Source organism: Aptenodytes forsteri, unplaced genomic scaffold (assembly GCF_000699145.1).
Source record: "Aptenodytes forsteri isolate BGI_AS27 unplaced genomic scaffold, ASM69914v1 Scaffold2, whole genome shotgun sequence".
In the NCBI taxonomy this organism is placed as follows: domain Eukaryota; kingdom Metazoa; phylum Chordata; class Aves; order Sphenisciformes; family Spheniscidae; genus Aptenodytes; species Aptenodytes forsteri.
This window is the reverse complement of record NW_008795695.1, coordinates 10,948,912-10,963,050: the sequence shown is the minus strand read 5'-3', so window position 1 is coordinate 10,963,050 and position 14,139 is coordinate 10,948,912. Positions and strand designations below refer to the sequence as shown.

The window sequence follows — 14,139 nt, the reverse complement described above, 5'->3', positions numbered from 1 at the left end:
GTTGGACTCGATGATCTTAGAGGTCTTTTCCAGCTGTAATGATTCTATGATTCTATGATTTAGAGAAAAAAATAATATTCTGCTACAAGATATGGACACCTACATGGTTCCTCAGCACAACTGCTTGGAACTGTTAGATCCACCACATAGACCTCTTGTTTTAATGAAGTAACTGATAGTGGTAGTAGGCTGTTTGTCCTCTACTTGAATCAGCAGGAAATGGGATGAGTTGTATATTTTGCTGGTGGGTTTCATACGGCTGACAGGAATGGAACAATGATACAATGGAAGGTATGGGCTGCAGGCTCAGGGACTTCATCGCTCATTGATGCCTTCAGATGTAGCTGCGTGTAGCAGCAATTAAGGAAAACTATAATTTCCTTAAGCCTTGCAAAGACAGTGTTGGTTTAGTTGTTTTAGTGCTTATTATTTGGCTCAGTGATGTTGAGTTTTCATTAAAAAATAATTAACTGCTTCACTGAACACAAGCAAACATAAGACTTACCTTTCTGAACATTTATAACTTGGCCAATTTTGAAGATAGAAAAGCCACATCCCAGATGGCAAATCTTACATTTCTGTTCAAAATGACAAAGGCTCAAGACAATCAAAAAAAAAGGCCACCAGAAATCGTTTTTAATTGCTAGACATGCTAGCATTTTGTTCAAGCCTCATTTTTGGAAACAACTGGAATGACTTTGCTGAACCCTTCCAAAATAATTCTGCTTGAGGCAAGCAATCAACATGAGAAATTTCAGCCTAAGCAATTGGATTTTGGCAAGGCTGTGTACAACTGAAAAGGGAGCTTTTAACCAGCAGAGTTCAGCAACTCTATTAATTGGCCTTGCCACCAGTTCAGATTGTAATAAACAAAATAAGTGTATATAATATGAGTAAAAGTATGTAAACTAAATGAAATAAAAATACAAGTTACAGATAGCTGGAAAATCTTCAAAAAGGGGTCAAATCAAAAAAGGAGTGTGAATATTCCTGTACTGGTGTTTTGAGAGTTGCCAATGATTTCTTGAAGTTTTAACCTCAGGAAAAAAAAGAAAATAGTTGAGTCACTTAAAATGATTACATAGAAGACAAAAATTAATCAAAGCTCTGCCCTATGCATTCTGTGTTTGAGGATTTCTTTAGCACTAAGCTCTGCTACTCATTTAAAACTTCTCTAGAAAACATTTTCCCCTATGTGAATTTAAGCTTTGACAGGCACTTTAAGTTCTGTTTAGATTTACAGACATGTCAGATTGTCAATAAAGCTGATCAGAAACAGCATCTTAGCTGACACACATGGTTGACCAACCTCAGATCATTACTGCAGCCCAAGTTTTCTAATCTATATAGATTCATTTTTCCTCCCCCTATTTCTGAGGATTACAAGCCCCATGAGTTTACAAGGTTAGCGTCTAGAAGAAGGACTAGAAATTACATGCATTTCCTCCGCATCAGAAAACACAAGCTGGGTTAAGTGGAATAGAAGGATTTAAGTTAGGACTTAAATCCCTGACACCACAAGTGTTGGCATATGCAGAATGCACAGTATATAGCACACCCCAGAACTAGTCCCTGTTGCACTAAAACCCACCTCATTTTCTTCACTGCTCAAATATTAGACCTGAATGTAAACAGAACCAATTAAATATTTTTTTCTTCTCTTTTGTTCAGGAAACACAATATTTACTCCTTCCTTCCTTCCCAAGCTAATAAGGCAGACAGAAAGAACAATTAAAAGCCTTCTTTTTTCCAATCCCGCTATTTTAAAGACTGCTTTGTCTCCTTCTTAAGTGTGGTGCTCTTCTTGCAGATGTTGCTTTGCTACCTATTCACCTGGCCCTCACTTAGATCTAGTCTGGGAAACAGTGTTTTGTGAGACTGGAGAGAAATGTCAGACTTTGGGTGAGGGTCAACCATGACTTCAAATTAGAGCATTAGTCAGTAACCTTCTCTTGGTGAATGTATATTCTTTACTAAAGACCCAGACCGGAGCTTTGCCTGGGAAAATAAGAAGAGGGAAAATTAGGCAGTTAGAGGGGAAAAGTAGCACTTGACCTAGCTGTGCTGAAGAGACATGAAATTTTCTGGGGGAGGAGAAAGAATGAGGAGTGAGACAGAAACACAGCATGAGGGAGACAGTAAGAAAGCAAGCCAGAGAAGAAACTGCTTGTGGAAAAGATGAAAGGAAAACTTCAGTTTTTATGAAGATGGGAAGAAACTAAGGAACAACTAACTTGACCCATCGCAGCAGCCTGGCCTGCCTGGCAGAAAGGACCAGTAGCTTGGAATCACCCCAGAGCATCCCACTGCATCACATGCTTCATCCCACTCTCCTGGGCACACTCACTTGTTGCCTGTGAGAATAAGGGATCTTACTGGCAGAAAACTATCTACTTATATGAGACAATGACCAATTAAAAGCTTCAGTATAGTGAATGTCTCCTGGGCCTTGCATAAACCAGCAGAAATCACTGCCAGAATAGCTATGGCAATTTGCACCAGCTGAGGACCTGAGTCTGTTTTCTGCTGCTTACCTCAACCTGTGCAACCTCTTCTGACTAACAATAACCAGAACAATTTTTTTTTTTTTAACCAAATTGATCAGACTTTTTCCTGAAACAAGCCACTGGGGGTGCAGAACACCTTTTTTTGAACTGCCTGAACTGAAAGTCTACATTGCTTTTTGTTTTGTTTTCTGGCATGCTTGGTCAAGCTTATCAACTGTTTTGTCACATCCAGACAGCATCACTTACAACAAAAGGTATCCCTGACACTGGAAGAGGAGGCTGGCAGCTGTAGGCTGGATCACTCACTATCTCGGCAATTATACTGAAATGTTAAGTTGTGGTGAACAAAAGTGGAAGCTGTACTCAGCCTCTTGCTGCTAGGCCGGAAACCTCACAAACACACATCAGAATAGAAGCAGCTGCTCTCTCTCTCAGCTCAGGTTAATTAGACACTAGCTTCTATTCTGCAAGTTCAGTCAAGAGATCTGCCCCTAAATATGCTTCGTGGTACTACGTAATCCTGGAGGAAACTACTTAACAGGCACAGAAAATTACTGTGATGTCTTAAGAGTTATGTGAAGCTTGAAACTAGGGGTAGATTTATGGCAGTTATAAAACCTTTCCATGCCAAATTTCAAGTAAATTTGGATCTATTTATACTTTGGAGAGGAAAACAATAACTTCTTAATGATCTTGCCAAAAATAATGGCAGTTGTGGAAGTGCTTACGTTTAGGTTCATTAAAACCTAAAACTTAGAACCAAATGGAGTGGGAGTTACAAGCTCACACAAACAGATATACGGGGGAGAAACTACAGAGAAGCACTAGTATCCTTTGATGCAGGTTTCTTCATTTTGTGTGCAGCATCTTCTACTGCAAGAAGAAAAAGAACTAATAAAAGGAAGAAAATAAGTATTCTAATTCCAACTCAGTCTGGACCTCAGCCAGTCTACCACATAATAGAGAAAACGCTAATGTTAGCAGCAGTAAACATAATAGAGAAAACGCTAATGTTAGCAGTGGTAATCTTCTTAAGATGATGAATAAAGACCAAAAGTCTACACTAGTTCTGCTGCATCTGAGAACAGCCTCTAGATTGCATTGTTCACAAGGTCTGCTTGTGGCATGGGAGGAATGGAGGGAATAGCCAAAACTACAGGGTTTTTTACCTTCCATAATGGAATGGTTTTTAGCTGAGAGACCTCCAGAGGACTCCATCTTATGACTCAGTCTCTTGTTTCGTATTTATGTGGTCTCATTTAAAAACCATAAATACTTAAACAACAGTTGTGACACTTTTTTCCGGCATAGGGCCACAGTTTCAAAGAGGTCCAACAGTCAGTGCAGACTAGGTCCAGCAAACCTCCTGGACATGGGCAGAACAGCTCCAAGTCTTGCACCTGGTCCCACTGGGCATATAACACAGGTCTGTCTGCCGGTGTGCTAAGCATATACAGTATTGTTTATGGATCCTTAATATCCAGATTTCTTTCCACTGGAGTCTAGCAGAACTATTTCTTTCTCTTGAATTTGACAGAGAAAGGAACTTAAGCCAAAGGCTTAAGTTTGTCTGAGATGAGACAAAGTGGCACTGATGGATAGAATGATGACTCATGGCTGATTAGCAAAGCCTGTGTCTGTGCCCTCTGCTAACAGCATCTATCACCCATTGATAAAAAGGTCCAAAACCACACGTCTTCCATGTGTCGTCTTAGCTTCTTGGCTAAAAGAAGCCCGGAATGCTTTTTTCCAAACTCCTCCTAGGCAGCACAACATGTCTTTGCCTCCCAGAGGCAGACCTCACAAGAGACACAGTTTAGTTACAAATAGATTCATTGTAAAGGTCACTAAGAAATTTTTGCTAGTGAAAATTACAGCTGTATGCTTTATGAACAAAATCATTAGATGAGATCATAATACACCTGTGCTTTGCACTGTCTGCTCGTAATTAGTCTGCTGGCTGCTAGACCAAGAGGTAGTTGCTTCAGGATGCCAAACAGCCTTGAATCCAGCTGCCTCAGCTCTGTCTAGATGCCCTTCCCTACGTGGGTTCTGCCCCTGGTTGTCTGAGATGAAAAGAAGGGCGATATCTGATTCTCATCTGTGCTGTATGAACAGCCATCTGTATAAGCCAGGATGGGTGTATATGCACTCCCAGTTGTACCACATCTGCCACAAACCAGAGAATCCAGCCCAGAATTTTCTCCATAGCTAATTCCTGCTTCCGGTCAGAAACTCTCTGCAGTGTCTATAGGGACCTCAGCCCCAAATTCTTAAGGTGCTACAATTTTAATGAGAATTAAATTATTTCATGAACACCGAAATAGAAAATTATTAGTAAAAATCATTTACATATAATAGTGCAGCATTGTTTAGGTGGAGAAAACAGTGCCTATATAGAGCAGGCAGAATGAACAGAACAAGCCCTTAAAAAAAACCTACAAAAGTAAAGAAAAGGACTGATCAAGGCTAATCTAAGCTTCAAACTACAGAATACCAAAGTCACAATGCATTGGAAGTTAATGCACCGCCACTGTGCAATAAATCTAAAGATGTTCAGATGAGGGAGTCTGTCCTACACATTGTGTTTGAAAGAAAGAGTTGCAACACATTCTCAGAAAGGAGCGCTTCTGGAGAACCTACGAAAGTAGAAGTGACTTAGAGTAAAAAGGCCATTAACGATCGAAAAGGCTAACTCTTAGCTGTCTGGCTACCAGTATGCGATCTGTAACTTAGATTAGAAACTGCGGAGCCAGCATAGTTAGTGTTGGATTAGTACAGACACATAATGAATTCCAAACTCCTACAATAATGTATTGTTCTTCTGGCTATTAGCCTGGATTTTAATTAGTTTGTGCTAATGAATACATTTGTACATACCCATTTTTTACTGGCAGCTTTTAGAGTAGCTAGTAAATTGGTCACTGTGGAGGGCCAGTGTTTCACTAAAACCTAACAAACAATTAATGCTTTCCCCACCTAGAGTCAACCAGCAGTCTCAGGGGTTTTTAGGTATAAATTAGAATGAAAGATGAGATACTCAAAATACAGTTAGAGTATTCATTCATCAACTGCGATTAGATAATATTAATGTGAGACCCTAGAAAAGTGCTGAGAGGTGAGTTCCAGTCTCTGGACTACCCACAATATCTCCCAGGAGCTGCCAGAGCACCCTGCCCTGTTTTCCACTGTGGCTCTTGAAATGCCTTTTCCATATCCGGTGCTATCCAAGCTTCTTTTCTTGAGAATTCCTCCTTGGAAAATAGTATTTTTCTCAGTCCTTCCTATTTGTAACCACTGAGGTCTGGGGAAAAAGTGAACCAATGCCAAGTGTGCTTGACCAAAGCAAATGCTTTCATCAGATCCAGTATCCTAGCTAACAAAGACCTCAAGCCGGGAAATATTTGGATTTTTCACATCCAGATTTCCACAGAGAAAATGGCTGGAAAAGCTGACATGAGGTGGCCAGGATCAGCCAAATCTAAATAAGGATAGAGTTGCTTGAGATGGGATTAAGGAGAAATTAAATGCCCAGGTCCAAAACTGACATTCTGAAAAACCCTGTTGAGCAGCCACTTAACTCCAGAGATATACAGGCTCTATAGGGCTTTTATTTTAGTATTGCCCACAAATTCCTCAGCCTTGATAAAGCTGAGCAAAATCAGAAGCCGTTTTATACCTAAATGAGAATAGGATCTATAAACACCAGGCTCTCCAGAGAAGATCGTTCTGATAAATATCAGATCACAAAAGAATACGTTTCTCTGTTGACAATAAACGGAGCTTTAGGTCTCTCACAGACATGTACACCGATACAGCCAGGCAAGAGGAATTTCACCCCTAACCTATGTAGAGGGACAGAGTTTACTAATAGTAATCCTAACAGCTCCTGTTCAGCATAGGAACCCAAGATACACATGGGCTGAAGTCCCACTTTGAGACACCCTTCTCCTCCATTGTACAGGCAACCTAGGCACTTTACATAAAGTCCTGAAATCCACTCTGAGCACCAAGACTGAAGGTGCAGTGTTGTGCTGGTTCCTGTTGTAACATCTAATTCCTTTTTGCAGTCTTAACTGCTCTTTGTTCTGGTCACTAGTTCAGCTAAGGACCAAGTTCTAATCATGTCTGTAACACTCCTGCTGTTCTAAATTCTGGTGCCTGCTTACACAAGGGAGCCTGATAACACCAAATTACAAGCTAATTTTGGAGCATCGAGCTAAGTGCATTAAGACAGCTGCGTGCTATAAATTAAAATCTTAAAAACCTTCAGAAAAAATGATTAATCATTTACCGAATTACTAACAGACAAGGAACTCTTAAGTGGAAAAGCATTTTCATTTACAAAACCAAGTCTTCTGGAAAAGAAAAACAACAGAACAAAAAGTCTATCGTATGAAGTAAGGCAGATAGTGTATACAGTCAAAAAGAAAAGTGATGTTTCTGCAACAGCAAATCCTGGCAACCACTGTTGTGCATTGATTGTGTTCCTCTCGTTTTTCACTTCCACTAAATAAAAAAAACATGCTGCTGAGCTACATCCACCTCTTGTGGCCTTTTAATCATCTGTTGTTAGAGTCTGGGAACATGTAGAGACAGATCTGCAACTTGTGCAAGTCAGTCCAGCTCCATGGACTTCCAGTGTAAATATGCTAGCTGACATACGCCATTGACTCTAGTCCTGATACAACCCCAAACCATCCTTGACAATGTAGGGACAGATTCATTTCAGAGATAACATTAGTGGTTTTACTAGGGTTATCTAGGGACTGGCTTGACCCGGGACCTTCATTTGGGTTCCTACCAGCACCAAAGCAGAACTAAATGTTCCTCTTCTCAGAGTATTGATGACAGCATGGTTTCAAATGAGTGCACATTTGTGGAAGCAAGCCAGTGCATGTCAGCTACATGCCAGTCATGGAAAGAAGTCTTGTTCTCCCTGGTGCGTAGTCAGGCAGCACACTGATAATTACACACTGATTTCCAGAAGAAATATGGCACTTGTCAAAGGCATAATTTCAGTTCTGCCTTTCGTCATTAACACCTGATGGGAACTCCAGCATATGAGTTATCTAACTAAAAGGCAAAACCCACCAGTATCACCAAAGCTTTTTTTTTCCCCTCCTTTATTTACAACTGACATTTTTTTTTCCTAATGACCTAGCCTGATCTTTACAGACCAGCTTCTCAGAAAGGATTAGGGCTCCTACCACCTTTCAGGTGCTCAAACACCTACTGAATTAGGCACCTCCTAAGTGCCAGGATCCCAATGCTGCAAGAAGCTGGATCCAAGTCACATTGTCATCGTTGAGAGGACAGAGAAACTGAGACAAAAATCTTACTGAACAGGGAAGTAGCGGCTGTCAGCTAAGGGCGGAAACTAGGAGTCAAAAGGCCAAATCCAGAGTGTAACAGGCCACAGCCAATGCAAATTGCAAAAAAAACCCAAGGACAAAGGAGCACGTCAAGATCCTTGCGGGTATCCTGAAGAGGCTTGGGTCTCAGACTTAAATGGCGCTTTCTACCTTTAGTTTTACAGACTCCATTCTTTCAGGCGATTTCACTGCTCCTCCATGTTCTCACTGAACGTGTCACACCATCTAACAAACAGTTTCAGTAGTTAATAGACGACCACAACCCTAAGTTACAACTGAGCATAATTCACAATTATTTTCTTGGCCTGTTTCTAATCTCAATACCACATGAATGCTGCAGCTCTACTAATTTCTACCTCCTGCAAAGGTGTAAAGGAACAGACAGTACACGTGACTGATTGTAAGTATATATACTTATATACATGTGTTCGTTTCTCACATTTTCAGAAATGCAGCTGAACTTTTGGGTGCACTCAGTTTGAGCGCATCACATGTAAGCAGGCACACAAGTTTCCCAAGTTGTATGCAGGCACTGTGTGCAAAACAAAGATCCCATAAATTAATCAAGTTATTCTCATAGCAAGCTGGAAAGAGAGATGGACTGGGGCAAAAATTGTTATTGTTATCTCTATTTTTAAATACTTGGAAGACACTCAGTCACTACGGTGGTGAGGACCATATAAGTACCGAGACAGATTCATTTGTAGCAGGAGTGTTAAGTGTGAGGGTTTTTCCATCTCAAAGGTGCCAGCTAGCTAGAACCTTTTCCTCTAAGGGAAAAGGGAGAAATATTTTGAAATAATTTCATATTTTTAAGGACTTAAAAAGTGAGTTTAAAAAGCTGAAATCATTCTTCTATGGTTATGCTGTTCTGCTTTGTTTTTTCCTTATGGGACTTCTGCATTTAGTTTGCTCTCCTGGTACTCTTTCATCAGATAGGAAACCATTCTTTTCTTCTCCAGTGCAGTCCCAGGGAAGAAAAAACCCCAAAACAACATGCAAGAAAAAGCTGCATAATTAGCATTATATATCAACATACACAAAGACACCCTTCATGTGCATATGTCATATTCTTTGTGTCAGTAGATGGACTTATTTGGTAGTCATGAGAGTAGTTATAAATGATACAGAAAATGAAAACTTGCAGGGAATTCCAGAGACAGGACATTGGCCAGACTATATGAGCACTGCTGGCTCTGCTAATTGATGAGACTTTTAATACAATGTTTTTTTTTTTTAAAGTTGCTTCTGCCTAAACAGTTAAAAGTGACAGCTTCTCATTACCAGATGAAGTGCAGCAGCAATGTACAGTATCAAACCCAACTTGTCAGGTAACAAAAGAATAAGAACAGTATCTGCTCTCTTACAAGTATTATTTAAGTTTGTTAGGTATATTCATTACTTTAAACTCCACCAGATGATCCTCTCCATGAAACCAGATGGCCACTGCATGTGTACAGACACGTGTGGGGGTAGGTGAAGTTTCAGTACAGGTGTCTATCTCAAACACACATAAAAATTGTTGCTTTAGAGTTTTTGTTGCTAGATAAACATCAAAAGTTGTTGATATGAAAATTTGTGAACAATCCTTCATTGTCATCATTGCCCCAAATAAATAAGCACACAGTATTCCTCTGGAGAGGACTTACACATGAACTTCATTTCCTCTCCTAGGTGAATTTCCATTTCTTGAGGCCAGGGATGAGTGTAATTCCCCTCTCTTCCTTTCAGCATCCTCTCTAGGGAAGATCTGTGAACAATCTGAGAGCCTTGTTATTAAAGGCTCGATCTGTCTTTAGCTGAGACATGTTGGCTGCCTGAAGAGATGAACGAACTCCTTGATAAACAGACCAGTCTGGGCAAAGGAAGAGCTAGAGGCCAGGAGAGGACCTGAGACATACTTGGTTTGGTTCTGGGTAAACTTTATGTGTAGCTGTCCCCAAGAAAGTGCCCGAAATGAAACTCAGCAGATAAGGTTGCCTGCAGTGTTTTTGCCATGCATAGCTATGCCTTGAGATGGGATTCATCTAGAACTGTTTACTTTGAATTTTCTCCTCTCATCTGAAACACTCAGCTACAGATCATGTTGTTGAGTTCACACAGGATTTTTACCCCTTCCTCAGAGCCTGAGCGATTGTACATGACTAAATACAACTTATGTAACTATACCGAGGGTTCAAACGCTTTTGTACTTAGGCTTTATGAAGGTGTTACGTTATTTGATGGTTGCATATATGTCTAGGAATGTTGCTGAGACACAGACTTCCTATTTTAAGGGATGGGGATGAGGTACAGCAAATAATTCTCATCACACTTCCTAAATCCCCACTGGTACCAGCTAGGTTGCATGACATAGGACAGAACTTGGCTCTGGGCATAGATTGAAAGAAGTGGAAGAGAGAGACTGCATTACTGTCTGGGAGATCGTATTCCATGAAGCACACTTTCAAGGGACAAGAGAATTTTAGAAGAACACCATAGTGAAAAGAGACAAGAGGGTAAGGTCATTTTCCTCCCAACACTCAACCTAATACCCAGGAAAACTCAGTATTAGTTTCATACAATACTCCCCATTCTAACTTCTGATTAGTGCCGTAGGGGTGAAATAGCAGAGAAGCAGCCTGAAAGGGTAGGGTTTTTTTTCACATTGATTCAGCAGTTGCTTGCAAGACCTCTTTCATCTTTTGCCATTGTCATGGTTTAACCTCAGCAAGCAAGCAATGTTTTGTAGGAAAGACAAAATGCACAAGGCATTGCAATGCTACAGGTCAGTCACTGTCCTTCCCTGTGACTAAAGAACATGACCTCTAGACCTGGGCAGATACAGCAAACCATGTTCTGTGACATCCTTTGAATATTTATACAAATTAGCCTCATGTGTTCCCTCCCTTTTCAAAATCTTTTTTCCACAAGTAAGTTTATTTGTAGGGCTGTTCCCAAAACCAGTACATTTTTACATACTTATTGGAGAATATTAGTGGAAAATTCATTTCAAGTTCTTAAACAGATATTTATATTAGACCATACTACAATAATGACCCTGGCCTCTAGCCAGGAATTAAAGCTCTGTTAAACTAAGCACTCTACATAAGTAACTATGAAGATGATTATTCACTCTGTCAGACCTAGCAAGGTTCTTTATTCCTGAGTGCAGTGTACACAGAGTGCAGAATTTCCCAAATTCCTTGAGTAGATGAAGTGGGTGAATGGACTGTTGATTACACTGCAAGATGCGCATCCCTCTACCAGGAAAGCTTACTAGACAGATATCTCTATTCTACCATGCATGATTGTTTTACAATTCTTTACCATTACTGTTAATGTTTTCTAGAAGCATCCAGATTTAAGTGAGTTTAGATGACTCCATTTTAGATGTAAGAGGTAAGAATTTACTTTAACTCTTCTGTTTCTTTATCCTTATGTAGAGGCATCCCATGGTGTACTGTACAGAGAGGAGGAAATGCAGAGCATTTATTCATTTATAGTTTTCTGACCACCTCAAAGCAGAAATCATACACTGACAAGACAAATGCCTGAGAATGAGCAGCAACTGAGAAGGGCTTCACTTTTTCAGTACAACCGCCCATCTTGCCATGATTGTGTAGGCCTAACCTACCATGACATGTAAGTTCATACAAAACCTATTAATTTTCATTTTACTCAGACCCAGGAAGTTATAGAATTCATCACATGAAAACATGTATTTTGTTATTATAAATATTCACATCACTGAATGATAAATCTGATATTCTGAGAAAATGATTAACAAATATTAATTAATAATCACATGCCTTATGTACTTTCAGAAGAAAGGGTGAGATCTATTAATAGGAAAGTGATTCTAAATTTGAAGATAGAAATAATTGGTTCTGATGCAATTATTTCCCTGCCAGTTGTGCTAGGCTGTAAAGAGTAGATTGTATGATACCACCTTGCAAATTACCCTGCATTTTTTTTGCTATGTAATATGAAGCAGAATGAGAAGTGACAAGTGTTAACCTACAAAGGGACTTTGTGATATTGCCAAGGTAGTAAGAATACTACTTTGGACATGAGGAAAAATTTCTTTACTGAAAGAGTGGTTAAACATTGGAACAGGCTGCCCAGGGAAGTGGTTGAGTCCCCATCCCTGGAGGTATTTAAAAGACGTGTAGATGAGGCGCTTAGGGACATGGTTTAGTAGGCATGGTGGTGTTGGGTTGATGGTTGGACTCGATGATCTTAGAGGTCTTTTCCAACCTCAATGATTCTATGAAAAGGTAGGAACATCCCATTTTCATTTAAGATGCATTTGCAAACATGATAGGCCAGATTAATGAAACCAGGTGAGCAAAAAGGGAACAATAGAGCCAGTGTGAGATAAGAAATTGTTAGACCAAGTCAGATTCATATAGGAGGGAGTGCACTGGGATAGTACTGCTGTCTTCCCTTTAGATTTTCTACCAGAGAACAGCATTATATAATAGAGTTTACAAGTTAAGTTTGTAATGGCATACACAAATACATATGTCTTGGCTTTCAGGTAAACTGAGGTCCTTCAAGATCCAATGAGGTTATGGCAGCTACAGTTACATGGCTCCTATGTACAAGATGTTTTCATACAGGTACTTCTGTATGCATAGTATTACTGCTAATTATTAGGGTGGTGTTTCTTAAAAATAGTCCTTTGACCAGTTTTCACCCAGGAAAACTAGTTTATGTAATTTACTCCCAATAATATTTTTGTTCTTCCCACTCTGACAACAGAATGAAATTACATAGACTTCCCTGACAGCAATATAGTATGTTTTGGATGGAAAAGCTACTCAGCATTATATAGTGCCCACTGAAGCTATCAGGAGCTCTTCCATCGACTTCACTAGCCACTGATGTACCATGAGAGCACATTGTAATGCAATAGTCACTCTTCCCTAGGAAGACATGAATCACCATTGATTTTGATCGTAACCTGCAAAAGGACAAACTACAACTTGTTTAAAAGGTCAAGATAGACAAATGTCATCTAGGGCTTGACCAGCATCCAGTGAGGTCACTGAAGGTTAACAGCAAAACTCTTAGTGTGAGTAAGTTACTCCAACATAAGTGATTCAGTATTTATAATACCAAATAAAATTCTGCTTTATTTTCATCCAAGCATGTGGATTAGGGAAGATCAGAGGACTCCATTCCATCTCCCCTGCTGCTCCTCTATTTTACATAGGTGACAGGTTTTTTGTTATAAATTCATTACAAAAAATAATTGGTATCTATTTGTCTAAGATTAACTGCACATCCACCTGTTTATATTATACCTAAAACTATGCTACAACTAGAATCATGTATTTGTGAATCAGTGATGCAGCCCTTTCTCATTCAAAATTCCCTTTGAGAAAAAAAGAATCTGCTTTTAAAAAGGCTGCAGGATCAGTAAGTCTAAGCTAAACTTGACAACAGGACAATTGTATTTGGGAAGAAATTCAAGGCAAATGAGCTCAGTTCATAATGTGCTCAAACAGTAAAGAGAAACATACTTCCCATGCTGCCCAAATGGCTGACATAATTTTTGCTTGCTTTCCTTTCCTGTTAACTTGAGAATGCAAATGGCTTTGCTGTCAGGGTACATTTGTTTCCACTAATTCAAGACACTAACAAGCCAAAATATTTCTTTTTTCCTTCTTTATCATATTGGGAACATCATCTACAGATTTCATTAACTGTAACATTATGCAAACAGCCCTTATGGGAAAGTCACCTCTCTGTAATAGGAAAACTAAGCATAAAGAAGTCTCAATGTTTTAGGATGTGTTGCCTCAAAGGGCCCAAAAATTCTGTTCAGACCAACACATAAAGGCCAAAATACATATCCAAAATAGCTGCTCAAGTATCCCATCTCGGAAAACCCTTGGCTTTTCAGAGAAGAGTCTTACATTCTTCCTGCTTTTCAGTAGATGGGATGGACTACCAGAACATGTTCTTTTAATTAGAACTGGATGATCAAACAGAAGCAGACAGCGTATTTATACAGTTCAATCCTCATCCTGTTCATGAATGTCTACAAACTGATGCTGCCTCATATTCAGCGGGGTATATAAGAAAGCTGATCAAAATGTTTTCCTTTGAAAAATGTTTCTGATGGTAACTGGATTTTAATCAAGTGATCATTTGTGTGTAAAGCATTTTATGTCCTATAAGACAGAAATGAGATTTCAGCTAAAAAAAATTTGCTGTTTTCACTGAAAATTCAGTTTGACTTTTTTCAAAAAAAAAAACAAACAAAA

General features: G+C 39.4%; 1 protein-coding gene across 1 annotated transcript in view; it reads right to left on the bottom strand.

The window, feature by feature from the left end:
• Positions 1 to 14,139, bottom strand: part of PCP4 (Purkinje cell protein 4) — an 80,783-nt gene that overhangs the window by 20,053 nt on the left and 46,591 nt on the right. The gene's annotated exons all lie outside the window — the stretch shown is intronic.